Here is a 25,876-nt window from a genome sequence, read left to right as displayed (position 1 = left end):
AGTAAATTTTCCTTTCTTTTGTTTGCTCAGGCAAACCTTGGGCGCCGCTCACACAGGATTAACCAATGGGAGAGCTGAACTGCGGAGAAACTCTGCCTTACAGATTAAACTACGGTCGAATTTTTATGCCCGAGTCTACACACTGGGGCGAATGTAAAGCATTTCAAGGTCAGTGCAGCTTTTTTGAAACTAGAAATTAAAAATCATCAGGAAAATGATTTTGGATTATTAAAGCCTTCTTAATCTTTTTTTTCTTTGTATAAATTGACAGATTTTCTCCACTACTGTGATGAGATATTATCATGCTTAGTAGTGATTACTAATTAAAATAAAGCAAAAAAAATATATAGCTATTATTCTAATTTGAAAGTCAAAATATGTGGAGAAGAACTTTATTCTAATTATCATATTTGTCCGACTCACCACTAGATGTCCTCAGTTTTCTATGTTGCATTATTCATCCCCTAAGCAGGCTAAAGCTTGACCTTTCACAAGTATAATAATACTATTAATAAATAATGATCTGGAAGGAAATAAGCCTTACATTTACTAACACAGAAATTCAATGTCCTCATGTATTATTGTTTGGCAAGTGTGGCACAATGAGACAAAGCACTAGTCCCACTTAAAACCCAGTTTACACCCTAACACAGCCTCGAAGATATTAAAGTTTTTTGTATTCACTGTTGTGCTGCTCCAGTTTTGCTGTGGGTAATGAGAGTGGTGATTCTAATTCATTTCTGTCCATGATCTAATTAAAGACCTCGTCCCTGCCACCTCATTTTCATAAGCTGTTCCCTTCAATTACATCTGACAAGTGAGCAGAGACACACATTAACCTCCTGCAGGAAGAACTACTGTGCTTTCCTCGTGTCTTTGAAACATTAAAATACAAGAGAGCCATTCAAAGCTAATTCCACCTCTCTCAATCTACCTATTTGCAAAACATATCTGAGGATAAGGCCGCACCCACCACCCCCACAGTCTGATGTAGACTTTCTTTGATGCAAATGACAAGAGAGTGCCATGCAATGTTGTATTTGCAATGCTTAGTGGTCATGTGTGTCACAACATCCAAAGTCACTCTCTATAAATGCAACACTATCAGTGTGTATACCTTTTTCAAACAGCGAGAGAAGCCAAAAGGAAGAAGCTTAAGTTAGAGCGAAACTTGTTGACCTAACTCCCAATAAAATAGATGTATTGAAACATATAGCACTGTTTTTGACACTCAAGGTTATTTGCGCACAGACAGATGAGATATGTTTATTTATGAGAACTGAACTTTAGGTGTAAAATAGGATAAGATTTTCATTGGGAGTGACCAGGATGGGAGAGGATTAGAAATAAGTATATCAGACGAACATGCTCAAACTAAGCAGCTTGGAGACAAACTTAGAGAGGCAAGACTGAGATGGTTTGGACGTGTGCAGAGGAGGGATGGTGGATATATTGGATAATGGATGTTGAAAATGGAACTGGCAGGCAGGAAGAAAAAAGTAGGATCTCAAAGGAGGTTCATAGGTGTAGCGAAGGAGGACATGCAGAGGGTTGGTGTGACAGAGGAGGAGGCTATAGGGATAGGGTCAGTTGGAGACAGATTATCTGCTGTGGCAACCCCTAAAGGTAGCAACCAAAAGAAGAAGAAGAAGAAGAAGAAGTGATGTAGTTTATTTTAAACTTCATCGGGACAGCTGTTGTCTCCTATTATGTGGTTATGTTGTCTTGTTAGAGCATGAGGTTAGTAGCTATGGTTTGAATTACGCTAACAACAAACACAACAAAGGCAACTTATTGCCAAAACATTTTGTTGGCTAAATATATTCAGGTCTTAAGGAATCATTATGAAGGAAATGTTAGACTTCCTTAGGATCATTTATGCTAACTGTTGGACTATGATCTTGTAATGAGAATTTTACAATTTTCTGATGTTTAAAAACCAGATGATTAACCAGGCAGCTGGGAAAATTCAGCAGTTAAATCCAGGATGAAAGTATGTGTTAATTTCTGCCTTAATTGTATAATTATCTGTAATTGATTACATTAGTTATAAAAAGCACAATTATCTGATTCCATGAAATCATAAATAAAAGACTGCTTGCTTTTTTTGCTGAAGATTATTTGTGTTTCAATTAAGTGACTCAAAAAAATGACTAATATCATCATAATGAAAACAACCATTTCCCTGTTGTGCAAATAAAGTGAATTATCCACGAGAAAAGAATGATGAGAAATATTCCACCAAAGTCAAACATCAGTTTGTTTTGGCAGGTTTCCCCACCACTCCTCTCTGTAAGCTGCATAGCAGCAGGGTCAGATGTCACAAGCTGCTCTACTCTCCCAGACCTCCAGTGGGCAAGAGAGGGCCAACTCCCAGCTCAAGCAGACACAGAAACAGTAGCCCACACCCCTCATGCCAAACACACATTATTTATGAATAAGAGTGGTGCCTTTCCCTGTCCTCTTGTAGTTTTGGAATTTTAAAGACAAATCGATTTAGGATGGGAACACAGATGGTTCTTAAGGCACAATGCAGTTCAAAACCACTCAGAGGAAGAGTGAGCTCTTGGGCAATTAGTGTCATTATGGCTGCTCATGTGCTTGGTGGGCTGGATAAACAGTGGCTGTGGCTTCTAGGGGTTAGGCATGTGGGTAGCATGGATAATAATGATCGGTGCTGTACTGCAGCAGAGCAGCGCATGCACAAAAACACACATAAACACACACAAAACAGCTTTAAATAGATACTGGTCAGAAAGCAAAGGTAAAGAGGAAAAAAGAATGTAAAGGAACTAGAAAAATCAAACCACTTATGATCATAAAACCAAACCAAAACCAAATGTATTCTATTTAAAACAACAATATAAAAACTAAGAAAAGCAGGCACTGTGTGCAGTTCAGATCCTGTTTACTCTTTAAAGAATCACGGGGGACTCAAATCTAGTCCAGAATACAGTGAATACAAAGCAATAAAAAGCAAAGTTTTGAATCATTAAAATGTATTTTTTATCACAGTTGTTGACTTCTAATTTCCTGTAAGTCAGCAATTCAGGTAACCACTGATAATGTTACAAAAGTATTATTTATTTTTATATATACATATATCATATTTGTGTAATATTGTATTTTCGTGTGAACTGGTGTTGTTGTCAGTTTGAGATCTGAGAGGTTAGCACATATATGTACACACACACACACACACACACACGCACACACACACACACACACACACACACACACACACACACACACACACAATCATCTACAGTTATAGTGACAACCACATGTGACAAAAAGGATGTGTGGTTGTAAACACACCGAAAGTGACCTGTAATTTCTCTGAGAAATGCAGCTCGTAGACCTTGAGGGGAAACTCACGCTGAGTTTGTTGTCATTATCTTAAACCTATTTAATACACATGTGTGCGGATGCATCTCTATGGGAGTGTAACACCTACCATTCTCTTTGCCAAAACCACAAGTTATTGAGAAAATAAATGTCAGTTAAAGGGCGTTGTCTGTGGCGTCTCTACTGGTCTCTCCTCCTGCTACTTGGAGCACATCTAATTTGATTATGAGCACCAGTGAGGAAAAGCATTGAGAGTGAGAGTTTATTGGATAACATGGGACCAACGATGACAATAGAGAGATGAGAGGGAGTGAAATGGAGAGAAAGAGAAATAGGAATTAAGTGATTTGTGAGAGAGAAAGGGAGAGAGACACTCCAACAGAGGGAACGAGAGACTCTTCCCATGGGGGGATGAGACTGGATCAGTGCCCGGTATGCCACTGCACTGTCGTCTGTGAGCTGCCTTTGTACATGTATGGAGACCAGCATATCTCATGATCCTCGGCTATTATCCCGACCCAACTCCTAGTATGGGGCCTAGTATTCTCTCCTGCCTATTGCTTCTCTTCCTGCTTACTTTCACCACCTGCCTCTCACCCTTTTTCCTTTTTTCTACTCTATCCTTCCTCTCTTCTCAATCCTTATGACCCCCTACTCCTCCTTATTACACTCTTCCTGTCCATCTCTTCACTCTCCTGGCCAATGCACAGCTAAAGCTGGGCCTCTGCCACCTGAAAACAGATGACAGTTTTGTGCTTTTTTCCCCCTGTTACTGCTACAGACCCCCCTCCAGGAGAGGTCCGTCTGCTTAAGACGAGAGGGGGAAATGAGGATTGATTAATTTAAAAAGCACACTCTCCTCTTTTTTCTTCTCTGAGCCCCCCTTTAGCAGAACATGCCTGCCCAACAGAGAGAGATTGAGAGCAAAATCATGGAGGCTCATTCATCAAGTTCTGTATCCCATTATAAATAATGTGTGTAAAGTGCAAACAAGCCTGGGAACTAAGGATTGTGGCCTTTGACCAGCACTGCTATTATGTATGTGCAGTTAAGACTTTTTCAGCGAGGGAACGGTGACAAGATCAATGTGTCAAAGCCAACATGATCCACGGGAGATTCTTGTCTTTAATTTTTCTGTCTTAATTTGAAATGATGTTCAGTATTTCGTATTTTAAGAAAGGGAAAATGTGTATACATCATTAACAATACACCATATAAATGACCAAACAATCATGAATTGTCATTATGTAACATATGTCATTATGTAACAACAATTCAGTTGTGTAACGTTTTTCTCAAAATACAAAATAATTGATTTTACTTTAATCTCTAACTGTCAAATGGAATTTTGCTTCCTAAAATAATCAATGTGGCAGTCAAATCACCAGTAACATTAAAAAAGTCAGTCTGATAACAGATCATACTCTAGAAGGAGATACGCCCTGATGCCTTGTGACCCTGCACATTAGCACTCCTAGACCACATGTCATGTCAAGTCAGATGCTAGACTGAGCCGAACAAGCAGTCCTTTTATCACTAACTCAGTTATTCAGTTATTTCAACCTCTTCACGCACTGAAGACTGCTCGACTTGCTTACACCACTTAGCTGTGAATATCCGTCACAGTAAAGAGAGGTGCAACTCGCTGCTGATACTTCTGATGCTATCAAGTTCAAAGTTTGACACCATTTACCATTTAAACATGACTTACCTGAGATATGTCCTTGCTAATTCCTATATTAATGAAACATCTTAATATTGTTGTTTTCAGAGGAAGGCATTTTCTAACTGACCAAAGCAAATTTTAAAGTTCTTTGTGTGACCAGTTTATGTCTTTCTGAAGCTACTCATTAGTGCAGCTTTCAGATTTGATGTACAAATATTTGTATGGTGTGTAACTCATAGGGTTAACACTTGAACACCTCTTTCAACATGTTTAGATTTTTTCAGAGTATTTCATAACCGTGCAACGCTCCCAATTCCACATACATTTTAGTTTGCCAACAATAACCCAGTATCAGTCAAATGTCTCTCTCTATTCCTGTCCCATACCTCATGTGGGCATGCCAGTGCCCACAAAGAAGCTACAGTGTTATACAATGAAGTGTTCTATTTCGGTGTCCTTATCAATAGAGGATCTGTCTCTGTCAGTATCTAAGCCCCCTGCTTAGTCTGTGAGAAGTCTTCGTGAAGGAGTGCAAGGACAATGAACGACTTGATAGGAGGACATATCACTTTGGATCACATGTTTAAAAGAATGAAGGAACATGACCCAACCAGAACCAAAGTGGCTGGGTCTATGTGAATTATGACCTGTTTGATAACAAGTTTGGATTCAGCGCTGATGTGCACAGAGCAAAGGTTCATCAATTCTCACCGAGAGACTGTTTTAGATTTAATACTGTAGAAAAGACATGAACCACATCTTGTTTCTTTATATTTTGGTTCCAAGGAATGAGACTTTCTTCTAATTTTTATAATGGTTTACAACAGTAGTTCTCTGGGCTTTCTTTCAGGATTTCTCTCTGGACATTGGCTGTTTTTTCAAAACATTCCTTTTTCAGATGAATGCTTTGTTTGTTTGTTTGTTTGTTAAGCAAGTTAACACTCACCATTTAATTTTTCAAGTATAAAAAGGCACCAAAACAAGGAATGAACCGGGGATGTGTCTACAGATACCAGAAAAATTTGAAAAGAACCAAGTTGAAAAATTGATAGTAAGATTTTGTTACTATCAGCCTATCGGAAAAAGACATTTTCAATTTCAAGAAACAACAAATGCCAAAGATGACACAGTTTGCAAACTGATTCCCATACCTATTAGCTGGACACATGGTATAGCTTACCATGGTTTTCAGTGTGACATTGGAAATATGGGGAAACAGGACAAGTGGAGGACAAAGGAAGGAATGATGGGTCCAAACAGTTATCCACAAGTAATGTTCTTAAGAAATTGGGAAAAAAATCAAGAAAGATCTGACACAAGACTAGAACATTATTACAAATATGAATTATTGGGTTCAATTTGTTAACAACATGTATGAAGGAAGTAAAAAGAGAGGTACAACAATGAATGTCTTCAACCATCTGTAAAACACGGTGGAGGCTGTGTCATGGTTTGGGGCGGCATTTCAGACAGCTGATTTGTGGATTTTGTTAAACTGAATCATGAACACAGAAAAAATACTATCAGATTTTGAGCCACAAAACAATGATATCTGGAAAGTGTTTTCAACACAAAACACTCTACCAATGCTGTAAAAACATGCCCGGTTGGAAAAGAAACATACAATGGAACACTATCAGTCATGTACTGGCCTCTCTGATGTCTGAACCTTTACATTATTGAAGCAGTGTGGGATCATCCTGACAGAGAAAAGAATAAAAGACAGCCAACATATAAAGCAGAGCTTTGAACGTCCTTCAAGAAGCCCAGAGATCCATTTCTGAAGTCTACCTAAAGAAATGACAATAAAGCTTGACTAAGAGATCTAACGCTGTGCTGAAGAGCAAAGGTGACCATACCAAATATTGACTTTCAAACTCAAAGGTATTTCTGTACTGTATTTCTATATATTTTCCATTTTCCTAGCAGCAAAAAAAAATAAAAAATTAGGAGAGATTCAAAACTTTTGCACAGTACTGTACATGAAGAAAAATCTGAAACAAAAACCCCCCAGAACTTATATTACTGACTCTCAGATCCCTCTTTTAGCACATGTGATTCTTTAAAGAGCAAACAGGATCTGAACTGCACACAGTGCCTGCTTATCTTTTGGTCAGTGTTTATCAAAACTCCTCAGTACTCATGCTAAAGTAAGGGTTAAATCTGCAAAGAAGTAATCCACTTAACATTGTTGACTCTAGGGGGTTGTGGTAGCTCAGCAGGTGCTTGTGAGTTTAATTTTGACTCATGGCTTTTGCAGGATACCTCTATCCCTCCAGTTTCCCTCCCTTATCTTCATTGTAGACCACTGAGTGCAGCAGGGCTGCAATGAAGATAATCATTAAGGAAAAATTATTTCTCTCTCACCTCTCTCTCAATCTCCTTCCATCACTCATTGAGTTTGGAATGCACCAGTGCAATCACCCCCACTGAGAATAACACTCATGTTGGGTAATTTTGTCTTACATAAGGGAGAGTATTGCACACAACAAGACATGTAAAAACAACATCAGGCAAAGCTAGAGGGAGAGAATGCAATCCTCAGCTATTTGTAATGGAGAACAGGGGAGGGGCAGCGGGGTGGAAGATGGATGTGATTTCACATTAATTGTGTGGGTTCACACAAGTGCGTGCATGCGTGTTCAAATGTGTATGTGTGCATGGGGTAGGAGGTGTTAGAGGAATTTCTGAGAGCTATGCTGACTTTACAGGCACAGCAGGATCTGAATGTGTGTGTGTTCATGTAGTGAGCAAGGAGGCACGTGTGAGTAGGTGCCTATGATGTGTGTACTAGGGAACATGTGATTTTGTGTGTGTGTGTGTGTGTGTGTGTGTGTGTGTGTGTGTGTGTGTGTGTGTGTGTGTGTGTGTGTGTTTTGTGGGCTGCCACACATGGCTGGGGGAAGAGGGTGGAATCTTCTTAGTGTGATGTTGAATTTGAAGACTGTAGTGCAAGAAACAGGATAGCAAGAGTTCCAGAAGTCAGCTGTAGAGTAACAATGTTTTTGTTTCTATGAAAAAACAAATACAAGCCAAACAAGTGTAAGCACTACTGTAAAAATTTCTATTTAGTTCTATTGGTTTTTTTTGTAGTTTTTCTCTTTATTCTCTTTATTTTCTTGTCATGCAGGCTTCACATAATATTAGCAAGGTCCCCTGGTTGGCACTATCAGCACCCTTGATCTAAACAAAACTCGTGCCAAATGGGGCATAAATTGTTTGAGGTTGAAATAAAGTTCATTTCTGAAGTTGAAGTAATTAAAATGTAACCAATTAATAGTGGGAGCCACAATCCAGTGTACTTCTCGTGCCCCTGCTGGGTGCTGGACACTAAGGTACTGTTTGATGAAGACAAAAAAAGAGTAGAGGGGGAAGGCATATTCACAGTCAGTGAGAGGGAAGGACAGCTAGAAGCCTGAAGGTGAGAGTAGAGACTTTGAATGTAGGGACTATGAATGGTAAAGGACCAGAGAGAAGGTTTAAGGATATAGTGAAGGAAGACATGCAGAGTTTGTGTGACAGCAGGGGTAGTGTGAGACTGAGGCAGACAATCTGCTATAGGGAGACGTAAACGGAGTAGCCAGAAGAAGAAGAGGTATTTATAAAAGGATCTTTTTTCATCTCTTCAAAAGTCACATGAAGTAACATTCAAGATATAATTTGAAGATCATACTGAAATTTTGTAATAGGAACAAAGAGTGTAGACGAACACTAACCAGTGGATCAATTTAGAATACCATGGATCGCTTTTATGCAGCTGAAAAGGTTTAGTTCATCCGTTGTGCAAGTTCACTGGCCTCTGGTAACTGAAGCTAATGTATGGAAGTGACATTTTACATGGCTAATCAAAAACCAGATAGTGTTTCATCATGAGGTCAGGTCAGCTAATCTTCAAGACTTGAAAGCATTAGCTGTTTCTTTCAGCCGAATAAAGAGTTTGAGTTCCATTGCCACATCGTGGTTAAAGAAAAGCTAAAAAGAGAATGGCACAGAAAAATATGAAAAAAGGTGAACTAATTATTAAAATGAGTTATTTAAAAAGGTTGCAATAGGATATGTTTGATTAATGTTATTAGATATGGGCAAAGTCATGTTACAGGTGGGCTTATAAAAACAAATTATCTGAACTGTAGGCTGGACATGCCTGCCTGCTGAGACGCCAGATCTAATGGCAATGAGACAAGGAGCACAATGTGAGAATATAAAACTCTAACTTGAATTTTAATAGGACACTCTCACTTATCCACCCACATTAAATTAACATGATTCAGCTTGAAAACAGAGGTGATAGCCCTTTAAATGTCAGATGGGTAAGATGTGATTTTTAGAGTTAGGTTTGTAACTTTTTGGACAATGACACATTTTTATATTTCAGAGAGACAAGCAGAGTTTAGTGGATTGGACACAAAGTTGGTTGAGATGATTAAACAATGGAAGTGCCAGGCAGAAGGAAAAGAAAAAGATCACAGAGAAGTAGGGAAGGAGGACATGCAGAGGGTTGGTGTGACAGAAGGGGATCCTCGGGATAGGGTGAGATGTAGGCAAATGATCCGCTGTGGGGAATCCTTTAGTGAGCAGCCAAAAGAAGTCAGGAAGGAGTGCAGAAAGGTGAAGATGTCCATGTAGGTACAGTCAGAAAACACAAGTAGATCTAAGTCACTAGTGTTTACTGACGATATTATGACTGCAGATATGAGTAAGAGGAAGAACTCTGAAGTGTATGGGACTGAAAAGCAAATGTTGAAAAAAAGTTCAGAGAAGGTTAATAATGACCCAAAGAATACTGCTAAAGCAACCCACTACTTTCTTAAACCAAAGAAATAGGATATTCTTCAGTAGCCAAGTCTGCCACTTGATCTCAGCCCAGTAGAGCATGCTTTAGAGTTATTCTGGACAAAACTCACTTCAGAAACACTCACAAACAGGCAGCAGCTGAAGGTGGCTTCAGTAAAGGCCTGGTAGAGCATCTCAAGGAAAAACGGTATTTTCTAACATCTATGGATATTCACTGAAAACAATCTTCATATTTAAAATTAAGATAGTTTGTTCAATTATTTTGGGCTGTAGCTTGTTTATTTACTAGACTCAGATATTTCTGTGGTCAACTTAGGGTCATCAAGCAGGATCACAGAAAAACAAACATCTGTGTCCAGGATGACCTAGATTCTTCTTGACCCAGTAAACAAACTGTTGACACACTTTCACATTTGGATACCTCTGACTCTGGTCTGACAGATATTTTATTTTTCTGCCAACCAAAAAAATGGCTTTTATTGATTCTAAATAGCTCTGTTTAACCCAACTACAGTACACATTCAGTCATCCCTGCAAGTCAACCCAGTGAAATTAGCCTGTTTCTGCTAACGCTTGGTGCTCTTCTGCATCTAAGGCTGAGTTTACTTTTTCAACTTCTGATTCTCAAAAATACCCCTTTCAGCTTAACCTCCTTGATTTCAAAGAGCAGTTTCATTTGGGATCACATTTATCTATCTGGGAATTGAGTAATATTTCAAGCCAAGCATAACCTGTCAGCTCCCCCTTTAAATCTAACTGGCTGTCTCATGAGATGATTGCGACAAAGTTTCAGTCCTGCTCCCTGAGAAATTATGAAAGCCAATTACAATTGATCATGTCACTTTGCAGCTCCTCTCTCGTGCTCTCACTCTCCCGCTTTTTCTTTTTTATCCATCTATCACTCAATTGGCCTTTCTCACCCAGTGTTTCATTCTCTCTACAAACCAGAGATAGATCAAAATGTCCAGCCCAGCATGTATAATCCACAACACTGACCTGAATTCCCCTTTTTTTCCCTTTGCTTTCTCTGCTCCACTGTTCCCCTGTCACTGCCGCCCCACCCCTTAATCCCCCCACCCCCCAGCTCTCTCTCCCTCTTTTCTCGCTCTCTTCAGCTGTCCTTCTCCTCAAAGTGAACTCAGCACATAAGGTGGTTTTGTTACTTTTTCCCCGACTGCTTTGTATGTAATCACCATATTCACAGCTCGTCACCTGTTTATCAGGATCTCACTTTGTGAAAACACTTGTACGCAGGATGGGTGTTTCCAAGGTTACCGCAGAGGCACTAAATAACTGTGACAGCTGTAGCTGGGGACTCTAGTCAAGCGAAACGATATTGCCATAGATACATAGTACTAGTAAACAAAGACATTTAATCCCCATACTCTTAAAAACAAACAGAGTCATGATTTCAAACAGGCATAAACACTATGCTGATTTCATAAAACAGTAGAAGCTTATGTCATGTGTGAGCAGTGTAACAGGAGGTTGGATATTAGATAGCCAAAATAAACGGCACTGAGGCAGGGTTTTTGAAATGCCAGCCAGTAGTAGTCTATGCCATCTCTTTAGGAAGAGACCCAAAACATAGTCACAGCTAACAGTGGTACAAATCTGTGATTATTTTACATCCACTTTACTGAGAGGTTAGAGGCAGTGGAGAATGCCTGGATTGTAATCTCCACAGTAGTGTGTCTGTGGCCATCTGTGCCGCAGTGTTAGTGTGCGCGTCTAGAGGTCCGTGTGACGTCTGTTCTGTGCCCATGCGGTTGGTACTGCATTCATCTTTCAGTCACCCAAAAGCAGATGTCACTGGGACGATGGGGAGCGGCAGATTGCCGTGGCGACCGACTGATGGCAGGTTGAAGGTGTCTCCGCCCTGCGGTGCCCAGCAGATGGAAGCTGAGGTCATTATCTGCTGTTCTGTTCATCTCCTTACCCCCCATACTCCCGTGCCCCCCCCCCTCTCTCTCTTACTGCGTCAGCGTACTGCAAAGATGCATCGGATCAGATACTGTTTGATAGGTATTAAATGTAAACATAATATCAAGTGCTTTACAGCTCTAAAACACATTCTGCAACTTAAGCTGTTTGGACTGCTGATAATTCAAGCTCATTATCACAGTCTTCTCTAAGGACTGTGAAAAACATTTCTTTATACACACAGTCCTGACCTCACAACTGTGATGACGCTGAGGGAAAATATTAATTGCAGATCCACTGCAATAGGAATAAGTATTCTTTGCTCCAATTGCCAAGCTACCATATTTCTTCATTAACAGAAAACTAAAGAAAAAAACTATGCTACGTGGCCATTCAGAACAAATAATCCAAGTCAACAGCCACAGGCGGAAAGTAGGGCAGCCTGGAAAGAAGCACTGCCACAGCAGGCAGGAATTCCTAGTTTATTATACTGCTAGATTCCTTCTATAATAAGCTGTGCAAGCATAGAGGACAAGGATAAATCCACGTTTACATGCATCGTGTCATGTCCTTTTTGTGTGTCGTGCATCAGGCAGCTGTCAATAACAGAAGGGTTTCCCTGACCACAGCAGCACAGAATGGCCCAAGCTAGGAGTGTCAGCAATTATGCCTCGAACTGCCCCAGGCTACAGTATATTGAGCAAATTTCACTTCCTGTATGTCTGCTGCTTTTGCCACTCAGCAGCTCTGTGCTGTTGGTTTTCTCTCTTTCTAATACGAGACAGACGTGCTCCAGATGTGTGATGTGCATTATTCAGGCCACGGTGTATTTTGTTTGTGTAAATGCAATATGTTTGAAGCTCTGGCGCATGTTCAAAAGTACCAAGTTGTTTTTATTTGCTCTTTCGGTTAAAGCAGTGTTGCAAATCTATTTAAACGCATGCACAGCTTCTTCTGCAAGTGAGTGAGTTGGAAGTGTTGGGCACTTTGCAGCCTGTGCACATGCACACATGTGGCACACAGACGTAATAACCACCTAACTGGGGCGTTGCTGTTCGGCTGTCAGCTTCATTTTATAGAGTTGCTGAAATGATTAAAGTTTAGGCTTCTGTTAGATGGTTTTCATGCACTTTTTTATTGTACAGTGTCATGAAAAAGTCCTTGCCGCTTTCCAGATTTCTTTTTGTTTTTTGTTTTTTCAGATTTCTCACGCTTCAGTGGTTCAGATCATCAAATATATCCTAATACTAGATAACCCAATTAACCGGATATAACACAACTAAATACAAAATTTGTTTTCAAATGATGATTCCGTTTATTGAGGGAGAAAAAGTAATTGCCCCTCATACTTACTCATGAGTTAACAGAGATTAACAACATTTCATTAGCCACACCTAGGCAACATTAATGCCAGAGCTGTTGAATCACTTAAATAGAACCTGTCTGACAAAGTGAAGTAGGCTAAAAGATCTCAAAAAGCAACACATAATGCCACAATGTAAAGAAACTCAAAAACACATTCATCAAAATCACTGACATCAATCAGTCTGGAAAGGGGTACAAGCCATTTCTAAGGCTTTGGGCAATACATGAGCCACAATGAGAGCGAATATTCACAAATGGAGAACACTTAGGACAGTGTTGAACCTTCCCAGGAGTGGACCGCCTACTCAAATTACTTCATCAGTGCACTGACGACTCAAGCCTCAGTTAAGGTCAGAGTTTATAATTCAACAATAAGAAAGAACTACCAAAACAAAATACCAACAAGAAGAGAATTTCAAGGTGAAAACCACTGCTGACCAAAATGTGTGATGGTCAGGATCTGGACGACTTGCCATAATTGACAGGAACATGAATTCTGCTCCTTACCTGTTGGCCTGACCATCAGTTTGTGCCCTGAAGCAAACTGGGTTATGCAGGAATGATCTGAACCACACCAGCAAGTCCACCTGTGAATGGCTCAAAAAGCGAACAAATAAGAAAAAAAGAATGTTGTGGAGTAGCCTAGTCAAAGTCAGGACAAATCGCAGTGAGATTCGCTTGCATGATTTTAAATAAGCTGTCCGTGCTGGAATACTCTACCGTGTGGCTAAATTAAAACAATTTTGCAAAGAAGAGTGGTCCAAATCTCCTCCACAGCGTTGTGAAAGACTCACTGCCAGTTATCGCAAATGGTTGATTGCAGTTCTTGCTGCCAAGGGTGACACAACCAGTTATTAGATTTAAGCAGAAATTGTTTTTTCACATAAGGAAAGATTTGGTTTGGGTTGCTTTTTTCTCTTAATAAGTGAAATCAGCATTTAAAAACTATATTTTGTATTTGCTCAGGTTATCTTTGTCTAATGTTAAAATTTATTTAGAGGATCTGAAACATTTAACTCTGACAAATATCCAAAAAGTATATTTTCTCTTTATTTTTTATTTAAATTCATTGTTTACAAACTAATTAAATATATGGTGATTTGTTAATTTTAGCTTTTTGGAAGCTTACTAATATCCATCCATCCATCCATCTTCATCCGCTTTATCCGGGGCCAGGTCGCGGGGGCAGCAGCCTAAGCAAAGAGGCCCAGACCTCCCTCTCCCCAGCCACCTCCTCCAGCTTATCCTTACTAATATTTTTTACTTCTTTGGTTTACATTTGTTGTAATTTTGATGTTAAGAAGGACATTTATTGATTTTTATATCCACCCATTTTTAGCCTCTCAGTTTACAAAATACGACAATACCAAACAATTTCAGTCCTATGGTCATAAAAATATTACTTGGTCCTCTTGCATATAAAGCAATAATAATAATAATAATAATAATAATAATAATAATAATAATAGTAATTAAAATGCAAGTAAAATATATAAAATCAAAGTTTTTTTATTCAAATAATTCAAAATATGCTTGGTATAAACTGAATCCATACAAATCAAGTACATTTTATTTGACTAGACTCCATTAAAATGAACGTTTCACCTTGCACTTATCTAACGAAATCTGGTGGAAACTGTAATTGCTTAAAGTCAGCACTTTGAGAATAAATATTTTTTGATTGTACACTTTGTTTCTCAGAAAAAGCTGAAGCGTTTGGATCTTGTGTAATATTTAGCGTGATTGCTGCAGGGCATTTCTTCACCTTTCTTCTAGGAAATTGATGGGTGGAGCTAAACTGGTTAGGGATGGACCACACCTGAGCAGGTTAAGCACAAAAGACTATAAAGTGGATAGATCCAATGACATGCAATAAAATGCTGCCAACAGTGAACTGTCCACATATGTGTTACATACAAACTCCAGAACCTCAGCTTAAATCAAGTTCTCTATTGTTGTTGTGGTTGTTGTGCATACTTTTAGCTAAATATAAAAACCAACAGCAATCTCATGTTGCAAACTGGCTTTAATGTGACTGGAAACGTTTCTTTTCTCCATTACTACTACTTGTCAGTCTTCTCAGGGGATAAACAAAGTGTCATAGTCAGGTTTATTCATTGCACCAACTATATTGTCCCACTGGGTTTTTACAGAGTTTACATGTTGCATGCTCACACAGTGTATCCCTGTATCAGGGGTGAATAACTCTCTTAAGGGTGTTTGGTGTCCAGATCATTACCATAATTCCTGACTCTGAGGCACGCTTCAGTCTGTGGTAAGAACACAGACTGAAGATAGAACATCTCCCCCTCTACCCCTCCAGTGGCACATCTCAGGGAACCATTTTTGGCCCCTGTAGCATTTTAGTGAGTAATCATGGGGCTTTGGGGCTCTCAGTCCTCCATTTACATGTCAAAACCTCCCCAGGCCCTGGATGTAAAGGACCCAATTTAGAATGACAAAGCTCTGCCAGAGACAGCTGATCCACAAAGGAAGCCTGGTTAAGTTCTTCCTCCCAGTCACCAGCTGCTCCACTGACCCATAGTACCTCTATTCAGCAAAGAGACAGGGGAATGCTGCCACGCGCACTCACATTTAGCTATTGAATAAAAGAGAATGGTGCTTTATTGTTATAAATCACCAAGTTTGCCAAAATTGATCCAGTGTCTGTTCGGAATACTGTGATCCTATCATTCATGTCAACATAACTCTTTCTTTTGTTTTACAGCTTCATTCAAAATCCTCCCCACTATAAAACATCACAACCAGAGATTGTTAAAATCTGCCTCGCCTTTTTGTATTTTTTTAATTCAGACCTCAAACCATAATTTCATTGCAAAAAGAGGTCAGACAAATAAGCTGCATCTGAGGTGACATAACTGATTACTGGTGATTTCAGCACATACTGTCTTTTTCTGTTGACCACTGTTGACCACAATTTTAAGTGATTTTCCTACATGTAAATTTTCCATGTTATTTTGTTACAAAAGTACAATGGAAAATATAAGATTTAATAGAATGGAATGGCCAATATACATTCAGTTTATACTAAACACTTAGAAAAAGATTAATTATTTGAATAAATAAACCTTTCTTTTATATATTTCATTTCATATTTCAGCTGTTATTTACTCAAAATGATTGCTTCATGATTCTTGAGGTTTTGAGTGTGTTCTATAAATTGCCATACGGGTTGTCTTTAATAATAGGAAAAGCTGTAAAACTTTTAAAAGTACAATTAAGTCTAACATTTATGCCCTCCGTCACATTTTCCCAAGTTGTCCAGTGGGCCAGATTCTGGCCCCAGGGCCTTATCTTTGACACCCCTGGTTGAGAACAACAAGTGAACAGAACTGTGTGACTTGTTTATTTATTTATTTTTAACACAGTGTGCATGGCATGTGTCAGAAAGAGCTCTGCTCTATTTGTGTTTATATCTGACACAAAGTCATCTACAGATCTGTCACCTCCCTCCCGTAACTGTGCACTGGAACGGCAGGATACTCGTAGGTCACACCCAGAGTGCTTTTCTTGGAACTGTGTCATCAACCAAATGGAAACACATTGCTCCTTTCACCCATACCCCCACTTTTACCCTCATGCACCTGACCTCCAAGGGTAAAAAAAAAAAAAGAAAAAAGAAAAAGTAAAACACAGGGCAGGACTGAGTTGGTAAGAGAGTAATAACAGGAAGAGACAACTGCAGGATCAGGCCCAGATGGTAAGGTATGGCCAGCTCCTGTTGATCCGAGGAAGGGATTACATAAGTAGATTTAAACCAGTGAAAAGGGGGACATGTTTCATTAGCGTCACTTGTGCCAGATCTATATTTGGAGCATGAGCCCACAGAAACAGGCATGCAGAGACAAAAATAGCCTTTAATAGCCCAGTTTGGGAGCTTTATTCCATTCCCCTCTCCTGCAACAAGGATGGTGACAGAAGGAGAACACTGTGTAAGAAGTGGCTCGCTTCACCCACTCATGGTTCTCCCTCAGGCAGAGTAGGAAGGAGGCAAGTGTGGGAAAAAGGAGAGAGGTGGAGGAGTGGGGGGGTGGAAGTGGACAAGATGTGCTCAATTACCTCGGTACGTTGTGCTTTGTTTGAAAAGCCATTTACGAAATACTACAAAAAAGCTGATTACCTCCATATAGTCACATGAATTACCTTTCCACTAAATGCTAATGGATGATACTGAAACAAATGAAGACTTTTTTCTATTTAAATTTCCTCCTTTATCAAAGCTACGCCCAGCTCTGTTTATACCTAAGGAACAACAACAACAACTAACTTCTTCAGTCTAATATTATTTTACAGAGTCCTGTACAATACAGGTTCTTTACTATTATATTCCAAAAATAAAGTTTCTTGCTACATGTTAGTGCATGTCCAGACTTAAATACAACAAAAGGTTTTGTCATACCTGAGAGTCTGTAAGTACTGTTGGAAAGAAGGATAGACAGTCAGTGTAGCTACAGATGTGAGGAGAGCAGCGAGGGAGTTGCTAGAAACCCTATCTCCTCATATTGGGTGCCTGTTGCCCCCAGAGAGTAACCAAGAAACAAGAAGCCCAGCTGTCCTTAACAATAGACCTACCCCTCACCACCCACATCTCAAAAGGCCTCATTCAGTCCCTGGGCTCTCCAGACGCTGTTTCCAGGTACACTAGCCACAACATGCTTGCTTTCAAAGCAGATGTCTGTCTCCGTCTGCGGTACTTTTGTGTGTTTATGGCATATGTGCAGGACTTCATGTTGTAGCCATCTGTATAGGTTTTTTTGTTTGTTTTTTTAAATTTACAGAGTCAAATCAGAAATATTCAAAAGTGAACGTGATGTGTCAGCAAGTATTTTTCCTACAGGTGGTGAGTTCTTCACACCCAAAAGATTTTCTCTGGTGGAAAATCACTTGAGCTGGCTTTTAGATGGATCCCCTTGACTATTAGACGCTTCCCAGGGACTTGGGCTTCATATTAGCTTCAGGCAGACTACCTAAAGAAATAAATGCATTTGTTTTTGTATTCACTCTTACTTAACCTGCCTCACCTACCACATCTGCACCACCCAAAATTTCCATAATGTGTTTATCTTAAGACTCCATGGAATCCCAGAATCATATTCCAAATAAAATATATGTCCACTCGGTTGTAAAACCCTACGTTTATTTCCCAGTGGTGTGTTGGCCATGTCTCCTGATACATTTATAGAGAGCTGCTGAGGGTTCATGCCTTTGTCATTGCACTGGCAAATAATTCTAAGGGCAATTGGTGTAATTGCGAGGTGTGGCCAGACACATGTGATATCACTGCTTTGCTGGACTGAACAACCAGCCATTTTTTGTTTACTTGCCAAGATGCTCAATGGACTGAGCAGCTGATCAGGCTAGTCACTAAAATGTAGTGCAAAAAGTCAGAGCCAGGTGAATTTTTTGTTACAATGATTCAGAGATGTTTTCTTTTTTTTTAAAATGTGGTTGATGATTGAATCTTGAAAGTAAGCATTGTTTTTAGACATGGAATAAGTTAAGATTCACAAAAGATGAATCTTAACTCCACATGGCCTTATGCTGCCTGCTAGCTCCTTTCTCAGCTAGAAGGGAGTTTAGCTCTGTGTTACTGGTGTTGCGCTACGTTTCAGTCATTGCTGGGAAAAATTGTCATTGTACGTCAAAAGTGTCAAAAGGGCTGACATAGTTTGCAGTTAAATCTGCCACTTAATAATGAATGGCTGTGATTGGGTCGCAGCTTTCAAACCATCACTCCTTAGACTGCTGTGATTGATAGGTGTGCTGACTGCATTCATTCTGATTTGGATTGTTAAACATTAACAAAAATGTTACTAGCACCAATCGAGAAAGATTGCTGTTGGAATGAGATTAGCACGTCATTTTGTGTATTTAAAAAAGGAAATAGGTGCTATGTGAGGTATGATAAATAAACCAGCAACAGCTTTGTATTTATTCTCCTCTCAAGCATTTTTAATACACAGGAAGTACTGAAGCGTGTTTGAGGCCATTTAAGCAAAATCATCTGCATTATCTCCAGTACAGACTTCAGCCTTTTTCTCAAATGGGGGAAGGGAACAGTTACTAAATCCACTTATTCAGAGCCCTGCTCCACCCATCCCAATCCAGAAAAACTTAATGTTTTCTATCAAGTCACACTTGTGTCTGTTTTGTAGGTGCAATCATCGCCTGCTTTAAACCAAATTACATCTTACACAGGCGTGTCTAAAAGTTAATTCAGTGACAAGTACGTGTGACAAATTACCTGACACTGTTTATATTGGGAGGATGTCAACTCCACTTCATGGTGTGAAAAATGCTAATAATTCTGCAAATTCTTCACGATCGCATCTGCTCTCTATATTCAAGAAGAGTGTCTCTCACGATCACCCCTTCAGCTGTCACTTTATATTGAGTCCCAGCTCTTCACTGCTGACGTGAATGATGTGTTACTGAGAAGTGTGCTCACGAGTGCGTGGCGCTTGCGGAAATGCATTTGGGAGACATGCGTGAGTCTAAAAGAGGACAACGCTGTGTGTGTGATGGTGTTTTGCGTAGGTGACAGTCTCATGGGTATTCCCAGAGAGCAAAGTCTCTATTCCATGCAGCACAAACACAAACAGCTCTTTAGAGAGGAGAGCACCAGTCAGTCAGTCCCAGGGCTTAAAAGAGAAGGCTTCCCCTCCCCCATCACTAAGATGAGCCTTACACACACACACATGGACAACACGTACACTTAAAGGCGTACAGGAGAAGGCTTTCTCACAGACATGCACAAGGCAGGCGTATTTCTTCTTCACACACTTTGCTGTCCTCAGTGCCCTCCCTGTGTTTATTTATGATGACCCCAGCACTGATACCATCTCATTCTCTCTCAATTACATCAGCCAACTCCCTATCCTCCTTAGCAGAAACTGTTTTCTTCTTTCCCTACATTTCTGTTTTTCCCTGTCTCCTTCAGCTGGTTTTTAAGGTACCCTTTCTTTAGAAAATCATTAAATAAATAAACAAACAAGAGTGAAAATGTTGTTTCTAGCCAATTGATAGTTTACAACCCAACAGCATTTGTTAATTTATGCCAAATACACAAGAGGCACAAAAACATGTTCCATGGGGAATGAGTGGCTGTTGCATTGAGTTGCATCACTACTCCTGGTAAAATAAATAAATAAATAAATAAATAAGCCATACTGGTCACACATTAAGCATAGCATGATGTAATTTGACACATCAGACAAATGCAACAGTGCTTGTAAGATTTAATTTATCACTTGTACTCTTTTGTTCATGGTTATGTGCAGCTCCTGTAATTACCCCTTTCCTCTTTCCCAGTTTCACAAATGATTTCTAAAGGCAGGGAAAATCCCAATTATTCCTTACCTGCTCAGGTATATCATTCTCTGTGGCAGGAGAGCCATAACATAGGCGATTAGGATCCTACTGTAGCATAGAACACTTTTACAGAATTGATTTTTCTTTCCCCATAGCAGCAAATATTTTTTTTTTCATCCTAACATTGCCCTTTTAAGTCAGATTTACAAGTCACAGGTGTCTCTGTGTTTCAAACAATATCAAACCTTGCAAAGTGTTCTATTATCAACCCTTCTGTGTAGTGTTTCATCACAATTCCAGGGTGAAATATCAGAGAAATAAAGCTTGATGATCCAGATTGTTACATCCCTGCAGCCTTTTATCATAATTCTCTTGATATTTTCCTTGCTCTCTGGTCAAGTCCCTGTATTGTGCACCACTGCACAGCACCATACTTAATCAACTGCCTTTTGAAACTAACCTCTGAAGCATCATCTGTAAATGCATCATACTAAAATTAACTGTGATGATTAAAGCTGCTGTGGGTTGTGCTCAAAAGTGCTTTACTGATTTGCAGTGTTTCTGATGCATAAATGATTAGTCCACTGTTTGCTGAGTGGGGTATTTTGGCAAATTGGCTCAGACTGCACATAATAACTAAGCTGGAGTTACTATGTACAAAGAAAGTGTGCATGTTTTGTGTGTGTGTGTGTGTGTGTGGGGGGGGGGGGGGGGGGGGGGTTGGCCCTTTTCCTCTGAGTTTTTTTTTTCTATTTCCTGAATTTGTTGCAATCTGTGTTTATCTGTTACAAATTATGAACACAAGCACAGCAGAGAAAAATTGAAAGTATGCTATCGAACTTCTGTAGTGTAGTGACCATCCACTTCCTGCGACACACAATAACAGGAAGTGGTTAACAAGGTCCCAGACAGCCATCCCCATTACTGAAAACGCACACAGTTCCTTCCACAACAGCATATCGTTTTCAGCCTCGGTGTCACAGAGCAAAGGGCCACAAATACAGGATTTTTTTTTTTACTCAAAAAAAAAAGAAAAAAAAAGCAGGATACAAACTGTGAACAGCAGGAAAAGGTGAGGTCTCAGTTTGAGCGTTTCGCATGTGACCGAGCTCTGTACAAACACATGTAAGGGTGTGTCTGTATGATTTAGTTCACTAGAGGGTGGTTTGCTTAAAACACATTTTCTTATTAAGCCTAGAAAGAAAGTAAACCTGAGGCAGATGGGATTGGCAATAAGGTTTAGGGAAGGGCAGGCATCTTTAAAAATACTTAATAAGTGACTAAATAAACTGCCTGTCTATCCCTGTGAATCATGGCTAGATTTAAACAATTAGATGAATGAACCAGTATCAGTAGAGCCAGCTGGGAAATCAAACCTTTGCTGAATTTATTATCATTTTGGCAGAAGAGCAAAAGACATCTTAGCCATTAAAAACATAAAAACTCAGTGCCATGCTTTTCTTTCTTTAAATGAAAAATACTCACCAGTTCAGACAATAATTGTTAATAATCTTACTATAGTGATTGTAACATATGTATGCATACATGCCTATATGTAACATATGTATGCATACATGCCTATATGTAACATATGTATGCATACATGTCTATATGTAACATATGTATGCATACATGCCTATATGTAACATATGTATGCATACATGTCTATATGTAACATATGTATGCATACATGCCTATATGTAACATATGTATGCATACATGTCTATACATATGTATGCATACATGCCTATATGTAACATATGTATGCATACATGTCTATATGTAACATATGTATGCATACATGTCTATATGTAACATATGTATGCATACATGTCTATATGTGCCCTATCTCCTCCTTGATGGCTTGGGCCAATCTCTACAAAACCTTGAATGAACATCATCACACATACAGTGATTATTAACATCTTTATCATAAAAAAATCTTGTAAATAAATTTTTTTTGGATACTTTTTTTTATATTATATCATCTTGTCCCATTTGAATGCAATGTAATGTTCTTTTCTTGTTTTGGTTACATGTGTCACACTCAGTGTATGTTAACCATACATAACTTGATGGTCACTAAAATTTTAATCCCTAATGGAATTTTGTTCAAGTCACCACTAAATATGAAATGAATAATTTGAAACGGTGCATCAAGCCTGGTTTTTGCTAGTATTTCTTTGCCTCTGCCTCTTTAGGAGCTGCCAATCATAGATCAGCTGCCACTACCAAAAGGGAAAGTGTGACAAAGTGGGTGAGAACACCATTTGTCCATATTCTTAGTTAACATTCTTGTTTTGATTCAGCCATATCTCATATGTATTCTGTAGCAGGCAAACATGTACTATCCCGGGTTTGTTTATGTTTTCCACTTTCACAGACTATGTAATGTAACATCTTGATTTAAATCAATTCTGAAAAGTTTGTTAAGTTAACATGTTATTTATTTCAACTGTTAATTTGTCTAGTTTGAACTCACATTACCTACCTCTGTTCCAGGATCAAAAGGAGGAAATAGAGCTTCACTTCCTGTATTTATAGTTTCCTGGTTAGTCTGAGGTCACCAGGTGAAGAAGGGGGAGAATCCTTGTAATTTAATAAAGTTGATTTTAGAGTGTGTTTGTAGAGAAATGGATTTAGTGTTGTGATATGTATTGACTACACCTTAGAGTTTTTATTGCTAGGAAAGAGTAGCAGTATAGGATTGAGTAAGGAAATGTTTGTCTTACCTACGGAATGGAAAAGTCCAGTGCTGAGCTTGTTTGGTTAAGTGGACTATTTAAGTAGATGAACGCAGGTGTTTGAGGAGAAAGGACCAGGTCAGTGTAGCTGTGACCTTAATTTCTGTTGATTTAAGTTCAGTTATTTTTATTTCTACTGAGTGAACTATGGAGTTGAGTTTCTTATTTATTTTTTTAAATATTATTTGGTCATAAAAATGGTGAATAAATCACTCGCTACACTGGACAGCATCAGTCTTCTGCCATTCTTTAGCCGCTTAGGTCAAATTCTATCGCAGACAGGCATTTGGACTAGGTACAGTGTGAGCTGGGAGGCAGGTAAAGGTGGGGAAATCTTTGTGTTAACACCTAGAATCCTAAATTGGGTTTCAGTTGTCCTCACACCTAAAATATGCCCATAGCTGTCAGAATAATAGGCGTTTTAGCTATATGCCTATGTAGAACCTATGCAAATATGTATGAAACCCATGATTTTATGGAATCCTCCAAAAAACAGTGTGATGCTAATGATGCTGCACATTGGTTGAACACTGACTGGTTGAAAACTTGGCTAGAACAGGAAAGGGAGAGACAGCTGAGTCAAGCAGAAAAGGCAGAAGCATGAAAAAAATTATAATTTCACTGCCCACTGGTGAAAGTAAACAACTGCAACATGTAGACAGTCAGCAAAGCTGGGTGTGGGCAAATACCCTAGAGGCATCTTTATAGCTTCAGCCCCTGCACATGTATTAGGGTCCACTAGGGTCCCTTTGGCACTATATAAATAAAATTTAATTAATTAAATTGAAAAATTGGGTCCAAGTGACCTAAATTTCATCATCAGACAGTGAGCACCACGGTCCATGCAGATGTCCACATGCCTGCTTATTGTTTTTGACTGTACATCACAACCCATTAACCACATGTGCGCCCCAAGCTTTGGACTTCAAAGGAGTATACCAGGAATAACTGCTCAGCTGTGATGTCTCTAGCTGCCAGTGTCTATATCTGCAACAGAGTATAATCAGGGACTTACAATACAATGCACCAAATACATGTGCACCCTTCAAATGGACTTCAAAGAACTAAAACTGGAATGATTATTCAGCTGTCTTTGTTCATGTCTGCTGTTTGGGAAAACCATGTGGTTCTCTCACAAGTATTTCTTACACACTATGATCTTGCAAATCTTTTGAAAATTCTGCCTGACCAAAAAGTAAAAAAAACAAAACAAAACCCAGATCCAGTTAAAAATAATAACTAATTTTAGCGCTACAATCCAATCCACCTAGTGGATGTTGACAAAGTTCTGGACATCCTGAAAGAAAGGCATTTACATTCTTACAAATAATTTCTGCCAATTGCATTTGGAGGGGGTGCACGAAAATCTCCTGGAGCTGAATAGGGTTGATTGTGTGAATACTAACAGCAGAACTCAGCAAAGACCAGGATTAACATCCCAAGAACAATGTTTCTTTGAAATAATGTTCCCAAGTTTCTAAACATAACAGAAGACTTTGCTGCTATGAGCAAATAAAGTGGAAAAAAACTGAGCATACAGTTAATGAACATTTTGCTGTTATGATGTGTTTGCTACCATTATTTCCAAAAACAAAAAAGACGTGATCGTACAGAAGATATCACCTATCATCTGTGAAAGGTGATATGTTCAAATTTAGTTCAGAAACATTTTAGCATAAGCGAACATCCATAATTGTAAAGCTTATATAAGCCATCTGCATCTACCATCCCTTATTTAGCATTCATATGCACAACTACCAGTAAAGTGATGCTACTTCTTTCTCTCTCTCAGTCTGTAATTAATGTTCTTCGGGGGATGTGTAAATATAGTTGCTCAGTCTTTTAGCCAATTACGCAGAACAAAGACGGTGGATGTCAGCAGAATCCTCAGCGCTCTGGGAGCTCCCAGCACAACCAGGACTGACCTTCAGGCTTTCATTTCTTTGCTGCTCCTTATCAGCACACATTACTTTGTTATTGTCATCCTGGCTCACAGCAGTCTTTCAAGGACAGTTTGGGGTGTGAATCAAACCAGAAACAAACTTTAAAGTTTTTCCAGCATAATTAACTTGCCAAATAAAGTCTGCGACCAATCTTATCAACCCAATGAGAGGATGGTATGTTTTTCTGCTTGTACATGGATTTGATGTGCAGTGAGAGATGATTATTATCTGGCTTGTTACCAAGTAAAATTTACTTACTGTATGATTTCTTAATGAGAAAGATTTACAGTGGTAGTCCTTATAGACCCTTAATTTTATGGATGTTATGGTATGGATGTTTCCACATACATCATTAATAAAATATGCAATTGAAAGTTATTTCAAGCAATTACAGCATAAAAACTGAGTGTCTTTCTCTTTTTTTAATCTCTGGTGGTTAATATTTTCTGTTTTCTCTCCTTCTCTTTCCCTTTCTCTGCCTGACCATATTTTTTTTCATATTTTTTTACTAAATGAATGAAACTTGACATCAATGGCATTATACTCTCTTCAAGGTTTAGGCAGAAACCCTGAAATTAATTTACACACTAAGCCATTTGATAGATTTCACTTGATTCTGTGTTCATACTTATGATGTCCAGCTTACTCACCATTACCAAAGCCTTGCAAAGGTTCACTATAGCTGCTGGTGTTAGGGCTGCAGAAAGTTGGATAAGTTTGCATTTCTTTTGGAGATGAAAATGCGTATGAGTTAACCATTT

The 25,876-nt window shown here is 39.0% G+C and overlaps 1 long non-coding RNA gene across 1 annotated transcript; it reads left to right on the top strand.

Annotated features, from left to right (window-relative positions):
* LOC147318979 (uncharacterized) lies at positions 1–25,418 on the top strand. The gene is made up of 3 exons (XR_015131516.1): positions 1–168; positions 22,630–22,681; positions 22,931–25,418. It is a non-coding gene; the product is annotated as an uncharacterized LOC147318979 (long non-coding RNA).
* The last annotated feature ends 458 nt before the right edge of the window (positions 25,419–25,876 follow it).

Source organism: Aulonocara sp. 'chitande type north' Nkhata Bay, linkage group LG11, assembly GCF_057382095.1.
Source record: "Aulonocara sp. 'chitande type north' Nkhata Bay isolate Kocher_YH1m ecotype deep benthic linkage group LG11, A_spYH_male_GT1.1, whole genome shotgun sequence".
NCBI lineage: Eukaryota > Metazoa > Chordata > Actinopteri > Cichliformes > Cichlidae > Aulonocara > Aulonocara sp. 'chitande type north' Nkhata Bay.
The sequence above is the reverse complement of the archived record's forward strand: the minus strand, read 5'-3'. Positions and strand labels throughout refer to the sequence as shown.